Source organism: Odocoileus virginianus, chromosome 8 (assembly GCF_023699985.2).
Source record: "Odocoileus virginianus isolate 20LAN1187 ecotype Illinois chromosome 8, Ovbor_1.2, whole genome shotgun sequence".
Classification (NCBI taxonomy): domain Eukaryota; kingdom Metazoa; phylum Chordata; class Mammalia; order Artiodactyla; family Cervidae; genus Odocoileus; species Odocoileus virginianus.
Window position 1 is genome coordinate 79,171,259 of NC_069681.1, and position 15,995 is coordinate 79,187,253.

The 15,995-nt window shown below is 43.1% G+C and overlaps 1 long non-coding RNA gene across 19 annotated transcripts in view; it reads right to left on the minus strand.

Annotated features, from left to right (window-relative positions):
* The window catches only part of LOC110127127 (uncharacterized), a 603,755-nt gene that overhangs the window by 143,580 nt on the left and 444,180 nt on the right, over positions 1 to 15,995 (minus strand). For all 19 annotated transcript variants that reach the window (XR_011489164.1, XR_011489153.1, XR_011489154.1 and 16 more), the window contains one exon: positions 1,671 to 1,920. This is a non-coding gene — a long non-coding RNA (uncharacterized lncRNA). The remainder of the gene's footprint in view (positions 1 to 1,670; positions 1,921 to 15,995) is intronic.

Genomic DNA, 15,995 nt, shown 5'->3' on the forward strand with positions numbered 1-15,995 from the left:
AGATATAATAAGGTAATATTTTGAAAATTATGAGTGTGGATTATTCTTTGCCTTTCTGAGTTCATGATCTTCACCCACCTTGGCCTGAGGCAACCACCTGCACAGGAAATCAAGATTTGTTTCAGAAATGAACAGGGGAAGATTGAGGTTGTACTTGGTTTCTGACAATGTAGGAACTTTTAGCAACAGCTTTACTAATACTCTAAATCACTTTATTCCTTACATTTTTTCTTCTATGGTATAAAGAAAATAATCCTCCTAGCTATGTTGTGACTAGAGGAGCAAGTCAATAAAGCTTATGGTTCTACTGAGGATGAAAGGCCTTACACAGAAGAAGGCGGTGGGAACCGGAAGGAAAGAGGAGACCAGGGAAAAAGAAAGGGAGGAGGGGAAGACCATTACACTGTGTGACCATTTCATTGTGCAACAGACAATGCCTGTCTTATCTGGGCTTCAGCCTAGCCTGGTGTGGATATCACAGATCAGACCATCAACATTCAGACTGAGGACAGATAGGTGCTCTTGGGACTATACCAGCCTGTACACAGTCGCAACAAAATCAGCTTGGTTGTTTGGCAAAGTTAGGGGGAGAGAGGCCTAAGTTTTAGCTTCCCTGGACCACTCTTGGTTCCAAACAGCACAGAAGAGACCCAAGTATACTGAGAATCTGGCTGGGGTCCATGCGCAGAGCATCACCCTCTCTGGGGCCAGGTGGCTCTGGATTGAGGGCTTTGGCCTAGACAGGAGCCAAATGAGAGTCACCCTCAGAATTCAAAAGGCTTCATAGCACCCCTGGGAGAGCAGTTGGAAGCTAAGTGTCCTGCAAAGTATGACAGGCATTGACAAAGAGGGAGAAACAACAGCCAGAATGCAGCCACAGAGGTTCACAGCATGCAAGACATTATTCCAGAAGCCAGGGAGCCAAAGGACACCGTGTCTGAGGACCCTGATTTTGCTTCCACCATGAGATCTTATAAGTCTCACCATTCTTACCACTTACCCAGATGACTTTTTAAAATGAAACCAGGTGCTAAGCAGATGACACAAATCTGAGAGATAAATAGTGTTGGGGTTCTTTTCCTAAAAGACTGAGCTGAAGGTGCCTTTTTAAGACTGCAAATCAGAATCCAAAGTATTAAAGTTTGTTGCTAATTGTATTGGCTTGTTTTTCTCCAAGTAATTAGTGGCAACAAAACCAGATTAGTTACAGGGAAAAAAAAAAAGAGCTACATAGTCTCTGCATATTATGGCTAAAGTTATGAATGAAATCTGCAGTCCTACTCTGTAGCTGAATAAAATGAGAAGTGGGAACGGACAGACGAACCAGGAGATATACCAGGCATTTGCTCCTCATCAAGGTGAGCCAGGAATGGGGTGATCCACAGCAATAGCAAAGAATGACAATGTTAAATGTTGACCTTGTTCCTATGTATATTTTTTGGGAGATTACATGAACATGGATGAATGTCACTAATGAGCTCACCCTAAGAGACGAGGCTGATATCATTTAAAAAAAATGCTTATGGTCAGTGACTAAGCAGTAAACACATCTACTGCCTAAATTCAGGAAGTGATGTTTCACAGTGCTTCTCAGTCATTAGTTATACACACGCACCTACATCAGATATCTGCTGCCACATAACCAATAGCTTAAAATAACAAACACTTACAGTCTCTGAGGGTCAGGGATCCCAGAGCAGCACAGTTGGGTAGTTGGGTGGTTCCAACTCAGGGCCTCCCAGTTAAGCTGTTGCCTTGCAGTCTGCAGTCCCATGAAGGCTGGGTCTAGAGGATCAGTTCCAAGATGCTCCCTCTCATGGCTTTTGGCACGAGGCCTTAGATCCTTGTCATGGGAGTTTCTTCATAGAACAGCCAGAGGGTCTTCATGATGTGGCAGCTGGCTTTCTCAGAGTGAATGATCTGAGAGAGAGAGAGAGAAGCAGAAATGACATCCCATCACTTTTCAGTATTCTATTAGTCCCACTGACCAACTGTAATACAACATGAGACGTGATTACACAAGGCAAGAATACCTGGAGCTGGGATTGCTGGGGCCATCTTGGAGGCTGCCCATATGAGTCCTTGTAAAGGAGAAAAAATTCAACAGACTGCCCCTGCCCTCAATAAGTTCTTTGTGACTTGAACTTGCAAAAACATGAAACTAAATTACAAACCCCTTTGGCATAAATAAGTTGTACAAAAATACACTATTACATTTTAAAACTTTGTTTTGCTCATTCAGAATAATCAGGCCTCACAGAAATCTGAACTCTTCCCAATCCCGAGATACACATTTTAATAAGGTGTCCCTTGATAATTCCACAACCATCTAGCTTGCTCACTGGAAGATAAGTTTCACATTGCAGTGTTATTGAAAGCTGCATTAAATAGATATCTAATCCACTTACTGCTAGAATCAACAGAAAATTCTGCATTGCTTTTTTACTGCTACACTTTTTGCTGATGAATGGCTGCAAGTTTGCCTGTGCAAAAATGGAATCTGCATAATACATCTGCTCCCAACATAAATATGGTACTGGCTGCCACAGCACAAATTCTTTGGATTTCGGCATGCCTATATTCTGTAAGCCCCAAAATGATTCATTTCCCCTCTCCCCTTTTTGATCTGAACTACTGTAAAATCTTTTTTTTCAGAATGCTATGATATCATTTGCCTTTGCTTGGCATAAAAAAGATCATAAATGAAACTGCTAAGCGGCCACTGAAATCACGTGGTGATGCTCAGTTTGAAGGCGAATCTCTAGATGGTACACAACATACTCATATTAATTAATTCTAATAACGGATATTAAAAAGTGACCTCAACTTGTGTCCTACTAGTACAAATGTTTTCTCAGCATGCAACTGTTTCCTGAGGTTTCGATTTATGCTGAGAAGTCCAATCGCATGAAAAAGTGCCAGTTTTCATTTACAGACACATCAGGATGTTACCCCAAGAGAAGGGGGGGAAAGGCATCCCCAGAGATCACAGCTGGGTCTCCACCAGTAGCGCTGGTTCCATTAGTCCTGCCGGTGTGGGGGTCATGCTGAGACCCAGGGGCCTTCTGTTCTGACTCCCTCTTTCTTGTTTCCTGTCTAGATTGTGAGACTACCCCACCTTCATGCCAGGTCCAGCAAGATGACAAGTCATCATTTTGAAGGATTAACTGAAGGGGCAGAATGACTGTGGGGATTAGGAAGCAGTTGCCACGGTAAAGTTGGTCAGTATTGGAAAATAAAATTCTTATGTTTGAGGAGATTTTGAACCACTTGCCACTGAACTTCCTTTGACCATCCAGAAAAATACTCTTTGGGCCTGAGAGCTGCTTAACAAAGGATTTTGTAGCTTTGACATGAGCATGACTTTCAAGGATGGGACATTGGGACCATCAGCCACAGTCCATTATATTCTAACAGTGAGTGTATCAAGACCCCTTGGCTATGTGAGCAGGTAAAATAATCCTCAAAAAATGTTCCCTAGCTTTGGCCCTCACCTCACAGGAACCCAGGAGATGGAGCTCTGACATTAGTTGCTCAGCTCTGTCTGTTGGTTTATGGTAGCTGACATCAACACCAGTCCTGGAGAGATATAGCTCATGGGTCTTCCTGTTTACCCTCTCTCTTGCCTGCTGTTAGGAGATGAATGGCCACTTACTCATTGAGACAAGAAATTAAATCTCTCACATAGAGCCAAGAACACACCAACTTTAGGCCTTTGTTAAATCACAGCTGCAGATGGAGAAAGGCTCCCTACCCCCACCTCTATCCCACCCCGTTTCTGGCTAATCAGTATGTGGCTTGGGGGTACTTTGCAGAAGGACTTGGAGGACTGTAAAGCCATGCGTGCAAAATACTGATGTCGACTCTGCTCCAGGCCTTTGCTTTTTAAAAACATGCTTTCAAAACCCTAAACATTTGGAGGGAGGATGGCTGCAGACAAAGAGAAAGAAACTGCTTTGTTATGAAATCCCTTGGGATAATTCTCTGATGTACTCAGGATTCAGTTCTGGTGGGGAAGTTCCCAGAAACCCATTTTACTGAGTGTCACATTCACTCTTTGCTGCTAAACTGCTTCAGGGGATCCGAACTAAAGCATCATGAAGCGAAGGAGGAAAGGAGAACAAGGAAATCCTCACAGCAGCAGAGCAGGCTTGGGGCGCCCACAGCCAAACCCAACCCGCCAGCAGTCATCTCAGGTTCCCTGGAAACACTTCTGTGCTGCTGAGACACGGCTGGGTTCCCTTTCATTGACGATGAAAATGCATCCTGTAGACACCACGAAAGGGATCCCTGGAAGTGAGCTGCCTGTTCACACTTTAGCCACGTGGGCTGGGAGGAGACAGCAGGGGCTAGAATCTCATTAGACCTGCAGTGGCTTAAAGCATTATTAGGTCATGAGGTTGTGAAGGTCACTGGCCAGGCTGCCTCTCTGGAACCCTGTGGTTCCTGATGACAGGTTCTCTTGACCAGGTAAGGAACAGAGCTGCGGCTGGCAGCCTGAAGCACAAGAGCAAGCAGCCCAGCTCGGCTCAGGAAGGTGACTGCACACTGGGCTGAATTGTGGGGGTGTGGGGTGCAGGGGGCAGCAGCAGTAACAACCCTTACTGTCCACTGCACTAGGGGAAAGGCTATCCCCGGTGTTACCACCGCTCACAGTTCCGGAAGAGTGCCTGCCTGCCCTGTCATCACCCTGACATCTGAAAGAGGACACCCATCACTCCGCGTGCTCAGGCTGAGTCACCTATCCCTTCATTTCCAAATGGGACCCTGTATTAGTTCCCTCAGGATGTATAACAAAGTGCCACAAACTGTGTTGTCTCAAATGATGGAAATTTATTCTCTTACAGTTCCAGTGTCTAGAAGTCCAAGATTAAGGTGTTGGCAGTGCCAGGCTTCCTTCAGCGCCTTTTGGGAAGGACTTTTCCCGGTTTCTTCGCACATCTCATAACCCTAGGTATTCCTTGATTTGCAGCGGCCTCATCTGCCTTCCTGCTATGTCTTTATGTCTTTACATGGCATGTCTGTCTTTGTCTAAACTCCCTTCTTATAATGACACCAGTCTTAATTAAACTGATCTTAAACTGATTATATCTTCAAGACCCTATTTCCAAATAAGGGTCATTTACAGAAACTGCCAGGTAAGGATTTCAACATATCTTTTTGAGGAACATGATTCAATCAACAATAGGCCCATTCTTCACTCTGTACCAAGATGGGAACACACATGACTTTCCCAGGTTCACAGGGGGACAAACCCTGCTCCCTGACAAGCTCACTGGACACCAGGCAGATGGTCAACCAAAGTCGAGGTGTTAAAATGGAATCATTGAAGAAGTGGAGGGCAACCCTGTGCTCTTGGAAGTTGAGGTCAGCTTAGGATCCTGAGCCTGACAATGGCTTTCAGGGTTATTCCTGTCTTCTTTCCTGAAGTTCCAGAGGAGAAGGTGTAGACCTTCACCAACAAAGTTGGCTGGGCGGGGCTGTCCTTCCTGCGGCCTCAGAAAGATGGATCCTGGCTGTCTGTTCAGTAGTGTTCTTGAAGACCTCTAGACCTACTGGGAAAAGCCTTCTCAGCTTGGGAATCACTCACTCAGTCTGCAGAACTCAGAGAAAGTGTGCCTGGTGAGACGTGCCTGCCTTAGCTCTCCTAACAGAGGCTGTTCCTTAGGACTAGCACAGCCCTTTTGCATTGTCCTCATGTCAGGAGCCTGCCAGAAACCCTTCCAAAGGGTGGTATTCTTGTGCATCGAAGCCACAGGGTGGAGATCTCACTCTCAGAAACAGAAAAGAACAAAACACCACACCTCACCACTTGCGTGCTTTCTCTAGGATGTTCAGAGGGAGGCTCCGATGCTTTTCACCAGATGCTAATACTGTGTTGTCTAAAACATCACCCTTCATAACTGGATTAAGGCTACTGACTTTGAAACAGCAATTTTCTTTTTGGAAGCAAGGATACGGTTAATATCAAGTGCTGTTGTTGTTCAGTTTCTAAGTCACATCCTATTCTTTTGCAACGCCACAGACTATAGCCTGCCAGGCTCCTCTGTCCATGGGATTTCTGCAAGAATACTGGAGTGGGTTGCCATTTCTTTCCCAAGGAGATCTTCCCGACCCAGGGATTGAACCCATTGGCAGGCAGATTCTTTACCCCTGATCCACCAGGGAGGGCGAATATCAGGTGAGAAAAGGTTAATGGGCAAACAGCAGAATTGGGAGAATATACTTCTCACAGCCAAGGGAGAGAAAAAAAAACAAAAACAAAAACATGGAGAGATTTGGTGTTCATTCCAAAATTCTTTCCTATATTTGGGGATTATTTCTCTCTCACATCTTGAAGCCAGCTTGGTCCTTAAAAATATGTGACTGTCATTTAGTCACTTGCTGGGGGGTTTACATATATGATCTGTCAGACCCCTAAAGAGATGGCCTAGCATGGCAAGTCTGGTCCCAGGGCCAGACTGTTGGGCTCACGTGCACATCCTACCTTCTATCTCCTCATATGACTCCAGGCAGGCTGGCAAGTCTCTCTGCTGTGAAACAGGAGATCTGAGCACCGACGTCCCACAGTGATTGCAAAGGTTAAAAGAAATAACCTGTAGAAATGCTCAATAAATGTTAGCTCCTATTGTTAGGTAGGCTTCCCTGGTGGCTGAGTGGTAAAGAATCTGCCTGCAATGCCGGAGAAGCCAGGAGGTGCACGGTGGAACCCTGGAGGAGGGCATGGCAACCCACTCCAGTATTCTTGCTTGGAGAATCCCATGGACAGAGGAGCCTGGTGGGCTACAGTCCATGGGGTTGCAACAAGTCAGACATGACTGAAGATGACTGAGCACACATTGTTAGGTACTATAACTATTCCCACTTTATATAAAAGGACTCTGAGCTTTGGCAAGAATGAATTGTTTGCTCTGTTCACAACTAACTGTGGAAGACAGGACTCAATCCTGGATTTGAAAGCTCCCTGGATCCCCCACCAGAGCATGACTATTTCGCATGACCGCCTCCCTGACAATTTGGACCAACATCACTTCTGGGGCTCCCTGACTTTCATTTTCAGTTCAGGCTCCTGCCTTTCAGGTTTCTCCTGGAAGTCCAGCACTGTCCTAGCTTCCCCTCTGGCTCAGAGCTCAGGGCTCTGCTTTGGAACCCATCTTCCTCAGCGAGCACCTCATAGTTCAGTCCAAACCCCCACCTTCAGCCAGATGCTTTCCTCGGAATCTCCTTCAAGAGCATTGCTCTTGAATTTCTAATGCAAGAGTGGCCACACATGTCTGCTGAAACAGCAGCAGCTGATGATAGCTTAATTCCTTGTCCTTCATTCATTCAATGATAACACAGATTTTCCAGGAACCATGCAAAAAGTTAATTCTACTATTTAAAAGTCCAGACACTACTTGAAAAAGATAGATTTTCCAGGCCCTATGGGTCAGGTACCATGTTGCCACTGATGACACAACCCAAGCTCATGGCCCCAGGCCTCACAGAGTTTATGGTCTAGAAAGGAAGGAAAACATATGGGTAATTAACTCACACATAACTGTCATGAACTGAGGTACCATTTATGAACACTTAGCTCCAGGAATGCCAAGGGGGAGATGCTTTGGATGGGTCTAGATGATTGAATCTGATGTCATAAAGAGGGTATCAGAATTGCAAAGCATCTTGGAAAAGGAGAAACAGGAAAGAGAGGTGGAACAGGTCTGAACTTGAGTCACCAGGGCGGCACCCTGGTGTGGTGTGGCTGGAGCTTGCTGAGCCTGAGGGAGGGTGATAGGATATGGCTGGAGGTCCCAGTAGACTCCAGAGGGAGAGGTCCTTGAAAATCTATTGAGTAAACAATTTGATTTTCCTGGTGCTGAAGCTGAAGCTCCAATACTTTGGCCATCTGATGTGAACAGTCAACTCACTGGAAAAGATCCTGATGCTGAGAAAGATTGAGGGCAAGAGAAAAAGGGTGTGACAGAGGATGTGATGGCTGAAAGGCACTACTGACCTAATGGACATGAGTCTGTACAAACTCAGGGAGATAGTGAAGGACAGGGAAGTCAGTTCATGGGGTTGCAAACAGTTGGACCGGACTTAGCAACTGAACAATAACAACTGGTTCTTAAAATTTAACCTGCAGCAGAATCCCATGAGAGATTGATAAAACACAAATTTCTGGCTTCCTCCCGAAGTTTTTGATTCAGCAAATCTGGGATGAAAGTGAAAGTGCTAGTTGCTCAGTTGTGTCCCACTCATTGCAACTCCATGGCCTGTAGCCCAACAGCCTCCTCTACTGGAATGGGTTGCCATTCCCTTCTCCAGGGGAACTTCCCAACCGAGGGATTGAAGCTGGGTTTCCTGCATTCCAGTAGTCATGTATGGATGTGAGAGTTGGACCATAAAGAAAGCTGAGTGCTGAAGAATTGATGCTTTTGAACTGTGGTGTTGGAGAAGACTCTTGAGAGTCCCTTGGATTGCAAGGAGATCAAATCAGTCAGTCCTAAAGGAAATCAGTCCTGAATATTCATTGGAAGGACTGATGATGAAGCTGAAACTCCAATACTTTGGCCGCCTGATGTGAAGAACTGACTCATTGGAAAAGACCCTGATGCTGGCAAAGATTGAAGGCAGGAGGAGAAGGAGACAACAGAGGATGAGATGGTTGGATGGCATCACCAACTCGATAGACATGAATTTGAGTGATCTCTGGGAGTTGGTGATGGACAGGGAGGCCTGGCATGCTGCAGTCCATCGGGTAGCAAAGAGTCGGACACGACTGAGCAACTGAACTGGACTTTCTGCATTAAAGGCAGATTCTTTACTCTCTGAGCCAGCAGGGAAGGCCCCAAATCTGGAATGAGGCCCGGAAATTCCATTTCTAACATTTCCAGGTCTCTGCTCCCACTAGCACCACACTTTGAAATTCCCTTGAAGCAGCAAAGAAAATCTCTTGAAAAAGATACATCGTTGAGAAGCTGGGAACCAAAATTTAATGATTGCTGCATACCTCTCTGATCTTGTGACTTCCTCTCTTTGTCTTCTAGCCTACTGACCATGCTGTGGACATTCATCTCACATAGCAGGCAAGCCTCGGTGCTCTGCGCTGGTTACACTTCTTGCCTGGCAGCCCTTCCCTCTATCCACATGCTTACTCCCTCGAGGCTTTTGGATCTTTTCTCATTGAAACGTTTTCTGGAAAATGGTTTAAAATACCATGCCCCCTCTCCCCAACACACACACACATACACACACTATCTCCCTAATCCAGCTTCATTTTTCTCCATAGCACACAATACCACGCTTTACACTGTATATTTTACTCTTATTTGAATAAATGTATGTGTCTCACCCATGAAAACTTGAGCTCTATGAAGGCATGGATTCTAGTGTTGTTTGTTCACTATGGGGCATCTAACAGAATAGTACTTGAAACACACAGTAAAAACACTTAATATTTCTTGAATGAATCAACCAAATTGATTTTCTCACACTCTGTTTTAAGACCCAGGCTTGCTCAGTCGTTTTCTTGCCCAGGAAGGCCAGTCAAATGGATCTATGTCACTTATTAATAAAATGGGAATAATAACATGTTTTACCCAGATTTCAGAGTTTGAAGAAGAAAAGCTGAATTATGAAAGGGCTGTGAAACAGTAACCATAATGCAAATGAAAGTTGTTCTTAATTACTTTCCAATTTCCACAAAAGAATATGACATACATATGCAAAGAAGCCATTACTATGACCAATATTTTTCAGGCATACTTGAATAGGCAGATTTCTTTGTTTCACTGTGTATTCATAAATAACTCTTTGTATGTGCCACAGAAATAGAAAAAATACAAAAGCTGCTAGTAGTGAGAAAGATAAACAGAAAGAAGTCAAGTGTAAGATTGTTCAATTGAGTATATTTAGTTTCTGTATAAATAGTAATGAGTGACATTGTTACAAGGCAACTCAAGGACTGTTAATTCAATATCATCTAATAAAGTAATGGGGAAAAGCAAATATTCATCAATTTTATATATATATATATATATATATATATATATATAACTCAAATGTCCCTAGGCCACTCCAAACTATGGGTTCAACTGAGATCACCCTGACTGAATTCACAGTCTGCTGGCCTATATGACTGCAGGCTCCCCTGTACAACAGGCCATCTGAACAGACTGCTCCACTTATCCTAAGATGCTGTGGGGTATTTCCCATTTGCTTATGATTATTTTAGGGTTTTCTGTAGCACCCTGCTTATTGATGTCCAGCACCCATATCCCTTAAAGAAGGTGCCATGGGAACAGTGCTTTAGAGATTAGAGAACCATTTCTCATCACCTCAAAGTTAAAGAGCCCACGGGTCCTACCCAAACTAGAGCCATGTTGTGTCAGCTTCCAGAAGGAGCAGGTTGGCCCCTCTCTTTAGGACTAGCATCTAAACCCTGGGGATCTAGACCCTGAGCATCTAGACCCTAAGAAGCGACAAATGAAAAGACAATAGCTGTTTTCCCTTTCTCCATGTCATGCAGTTTAAGGCAAGTCCTATAAAATGATCATTATCAGAAAGCATGCCTTCACATGACCACAAAAATGTCCTTACTGTTGCACAAGCCATAAACAGGCTTTATCTCAAATTTCTTGAAAGCTTTACCTGGTGTATTAACTTCTCTAAGAAAGTAGACAGGGCGTTGAAAGATAGGAAACAGGTAAAATACACTCTCCAGCTTCAGCTAGTCACAATTACACTTGAATTATGATTAGTGGAGCTACACACAGGGCTGTTTTCCAAAGCACTTCTGACTCCCCCTTTTCCCACTCTGCACTCTGGGAGAGTTTGGTCCAGAGGCGCATATTTTCTGCTTTCTGGCAAGGGGATGGAGTGCATGCATGCTGAGTCACTTTGGTCATGTCTGACTCTGTGCGACCCCATGGACTATAGCCCACCAGCCTCTTCTGTCCATGGGGATTCTCCAGGCAAGAATACTGGAGTGGGTTGCCATGCCCTCCTCCAGGGGATCTTCCCAACCCAGGGATCGAACCTGCGTCTTTTATGTCGCCTGCATTGACAGGCAGGTTCTTTACCACCAGTGCCACCTGGGAAGCCCATTGGCAAGGGGACATTTGTACAATTCTTCATTAAAGCAGTAAAGAATGACTCTTAATTTTTTCAACTTCGATGGGAAATATAAACAATCAGGACACCCTATCTTCCAGAGATGCACAATGGAAGGCACATCTCAGGTAACAGCCCTCATGACAATGCTCCCGACAGGGGTGCTGCTCCCACTGCATTCTCTACCATGCAGGCAGCAATGCCTTTACCTCAGACCAAGCACAGGGAATCAGTGGGCTTCTGCATTTACAGTTGAGGAGTATTCCACATCTAACAAACGGATATTTTCTTTTCAGTTATTAACACAACACTCTGACTTCCCTAGCCATCTAGTACTTAAGACTTTGCCTTACAATGCAGAGGGTGTAGGTTTGATCCCTAGCTGGGGAGCTAAGATCCTACACACCTCAAGGCCAAAAACCCCAGAAAACCTGAAACAGAAGCAATATTCTAACAAATTCAATAAAGACTTTAAAAACGGCCCCCATCAGGGTTTCCCTGGTGGCTCAGTGGTAAAGAATCTGACTACCAGTGCAGGAAACACAGGATGGATATCTGATCCAGGAAGATCTCACATGCTGCAGAGCAACTAGGCCCGTGCGCCATGGACTACTGAGTCTGTGCTCAGAGCCTGGGAGCCACGACTCTCGAGTCCACGTGCTGCAGCTAGGGAAGCCTGAGAGCCCTAGAGCCTGAGCTGCACACGAGAAGCCACCGTAATAAGAAGCCTGCACACCACAGACAGAGAGCATCTCATGCAGCAACGAAGACCCAAACAGCCAAAAACCACAATAAATAAGTAAAATTATTTTTAAAATGGCCCCCATCAAAAAATTTAAACATAAACCCCCCACAACATTGTAAAGCAACTACACTCCAAATTTTTCTAAAAAGAATTATGTTAAAAATAAATATGTAGTTTTCTTGTTAAACAAACAAACAGAAAGCTCATTGGTGAGATCCTGAAATTCAAATGTCCTAGAACCTTTCCCTTGATAGGATACACTTTCATTTCCATTTTTCTTGATTTTTCACTCTCTCCCTGAAAAACCCACATATATTTGCCTGTGAGTGGTGATCTGTACGGTGCTCATAAACTGAGTATCTGATGGTGAAAAGGCCATGTGTTATTAGCCCAGCCTGGAAGTCATTACGAAATGCAGCCACATGCTGCAGCCACAGAAGCTGGTAGAATCAGGACAGACACTGTGAGTTCAAGCGAGTCTCTTCTTTCTATTATACACTTAAGGAGACACAATGCCACTAGCGTTATTTACCTTCAGGTTCAAGTTCAAAAATCTCATTATTGTTTCTTGTGAATAATTTAACAACTTCACATCTTGTAAATTTAAAAAAAATGGTAAGAAAAGAAAATGACAGAAAATTTAAGTCATCTTTCATTTCTATTTTGTATGATATTTAAAAGCAAACTGAGGGCTTAAAGGAGATGCTACACTGGAGATTAAAAATAACAGCAAAACGGAGAAAAAGGAGTGAGGAGATAGGATGAGTAAGAGACCTTTATCACCTGCAGCTTTGTCTTTCCCTAGGATCTATTTCCAGTAACCTATTTGTTTGCTCAAAGGTCTAGCACTTTTTGTGGAGCCCAAGAATGATAAGAGGTAAATTGTAAGCAATAGTTCTGCTCAACCCCAGTCTGAAATTGGAGGTTTAAAAAAAAAAAAAAAGACACACATGATGGAAGCCACCTCTTGAAGGACATCAGAAAGGGAATTTTTAAGTCATTTCTTGTATTATGTAGCTATTTAAATTAGCATAAAATTATTGCAACATTTCTAAATAAAACACTTCTTAACCTTCAAAAACAAAACTAAAAACCAAAGGTTTGTGAATAATTTATAACATTTTGTGAAACTGCAGCATTGATGCATTTCCTTTAAATTTTTAAACTTATGGAAAGCATTGTAATATTAACATATCTTGTGAGTGAAAGTCATTCAGTCGCGTCCAACTCTTTGCAACCCCATGGACTATACAGTCCATGGAATTCTCCAGGCCAGAATACTGGAGTATGTAACCTTTCCCTTCTCCAGGGGATCTTCCCAACTGAGGGATTGAACCCACGTCTCTTGCATTGCAGGCAGATTCTTTACCAGCTGAGCCACAATATTTCGTTTTAATGTAAGATTACTCAGTTGCAAAGTAAAAGTGATTATTCTTCAAATCATTTCATTTGCCTTAATTCTTTCAAAAGTAAAAACAAACAAAAAAAAGTAAAGATTGTCAATAAATGCTAATTGTTTAATATTTCTGTTCATGTAATTTCTTTATGACATTAAAATGTTCACTGAAAGCAATCACAAAGTCAATATATGTTGAAGGACTTCTCTGAAGTGGGGATGCAGCAGTTTAAAATTTGGCAAAAATGAGCATCAGCATCTCAATCATAGTAGATGACATGAGTCACTACATATTCATTCTCTTTGTATCCAGAGGAACAGAACCAGTAGGACATACAGGTAGTGAGAGAAAGCAAGATTTAGAAGAACTGACTCACAGAATTATGGAGGTTGGCAAATCTACAACCAGTAGGGCAGGCCAATAAGCTGAAAATTCAGGTAAGAGTTAATGTCGCACTCCTGAGGGCAAACTTGTGGGGCAGGCCAATTGACTGGAAACTCAGGCACGATTTCTATGTTGCAGTCTTGAGAGGAAATTTCTTCCAGAAATCTCAGTATTTGTTGCTAAGGCCTTCAACTGATTGGATGAGGCCCACCATATTATACAGAGAAATCTGCTTTATTTAAATCTTCTTTACTTAAATATTGTATATGTTAATCACATCTAAAAATACCTTTATAGCAACATCTAGCTGGTGTTTGACACTGTAGCCTAGCCAAGTTGACATGCAAAATAAACCGTCACAGTTCTAAAAGTAGCTAGTGTTCTAAGAGCAAAGGTAGGAGTTGAAGGTTCCTTATCTTACTTTCCCACAAGAAACACTATCTGTCAATAACTTAGTCCTCATAGAAATACATTTCTGTCTGCAAGAATAAGAATGCCTCTGTGTATGTATATAAAAGGGAGCTAGCAAAGCAAAACATGATCAATAATGACTTTATTTCTATTTGATTATAAATTTTAAAAAGAGCATCTTTTATTTATAAGTCCAGGGATTTGACATAAGCATAAATTTATATTAGTGTTAAAACTGTAAAAATTACTCTTAAAATCTATAAAAAAAAAGTTTTTTTTTAAAATCAAATGGCAGTCTAATAACAGTGGTTTACCTTAAAATAAATTAACTTTCACACAGGTAATTATTATAAATTCTATAACAAAACAAAAAAAATCCAACTATTTCAAAGTACTGAAAGTCTCTAAAGCCAAACAAAAACTAGGGTCGAGGAGCAGGGAACTGTGAAGGAAGGGGCTCTCTGGGTCAGATTCACATCTGTATAACCTCTCCTGGGGACAACCCCCTTTTCTGTGAAGCACAGGATGGTTACAACTCAAGAAGAAAGTGAAATTCTTTTGGTGTAAAGTGTTCTGATAATGAGTGAGTGAAAGTTGCTCAGTCATGTCTGACTCTTTGTGACCCCATGGACTATATAGTCCATGGAATTCTCCAGGCCAGAATACTGGAGCAGGTAACCTTTCCCTTCTCCAGGGGATCTTTCCAACCCCAGGATTGAATCCAGGTCTCCCACATTGCAGGTGGACTCTCTCCCAACTGAACCACCAGGGAAGCCCAAGAATACTGGAGTGGGTAGCCTATTCCTTCTCCAGGGGATCTTCCTAACCCAGGGATCAAACCCAGGTTTCCCTCATTGCAGGCAGATTCTTTACCAGCTGAGCTATCAGGGAAGCCCAATAATGATAGTATTTGAGACTATAAGAGTCGCGTGAAATTAAGGGGAAAAATTCTGGAGTGGCGGTGGCTACAAAGATACTCAAAATCCACATATAAAGGACTGACTGACCCCTAACTGTACATGCCCAGAGGAGACTACAGAGGCCCCAGCAGAAAGCAACAGGTGAAAGGCTGAAAGAACTGGGTACACGCTCCAGGGGCTACCCACCACAGAAGACAAAGCAGTTGAGTTTGAGTCTTTCCAGTAACCTTGTAGACTAGAACAAGAATCCTGGAATAGTAAAAGACTGCGGTCTAGTGTAGCCATGTGACTTTGCTATGGCTTTGGTTTTTGTCCCAAAAGAGCAAATCAGTAATAAAGTGGGAAAATGTGGTTCAGACCACGTACGTGTGGGATGGATGCATCATCATTTGGTGAACCACGACAAAGAACAATTATCAGCGGGTTCCCAGCCACAATCAATCTGTGCCAAGGGTGAGAAAATATTTTCATCGAGATGCTATCTGATAAAATAGCAGCCTTTTTTTTTTCATTTGTAGAGGGATCAAAAATGAGGGAAAGAGAAATGGTGAATCTTCTTAACTCATAAAGATCCAGATCCAAATGGCCTTGTTAAGTTGAAGAAATGGTTATATTAATAATCTAACAATACAATCTGGTAGACAAATGCGTAGGCAAGTGAACCAAATGCACAAATAAATATGACAACAAAGCATGAGATAGACCAGCAGAGTGGCTCTTAAACTTTCTGGTCTTAGGACCCCTTCATTCCCTAAAAAAACCTGTTGTGAACTTCAAAGTGCTTCATTGGTGTGGACTGTATATTCTTGTGTGCATCTATGCTCAGTCCTGTCTAACTCTTTGTGACCCCATGGATTGTAACTCACCAGGCTTCTCTGTCCATGGAATTTTCCAGGCAAGAATACTGGAGTGGGTTGCCATTTCCTACTATAGGGGATCCTCCAGACCCAGGGTTCCAACCTCTGTCTCTTATGTCTTCTGCATTCGCAGGGAGCTTCTTTACCACTAGCATCACCTGGGAAAACTATGGACTTATATATA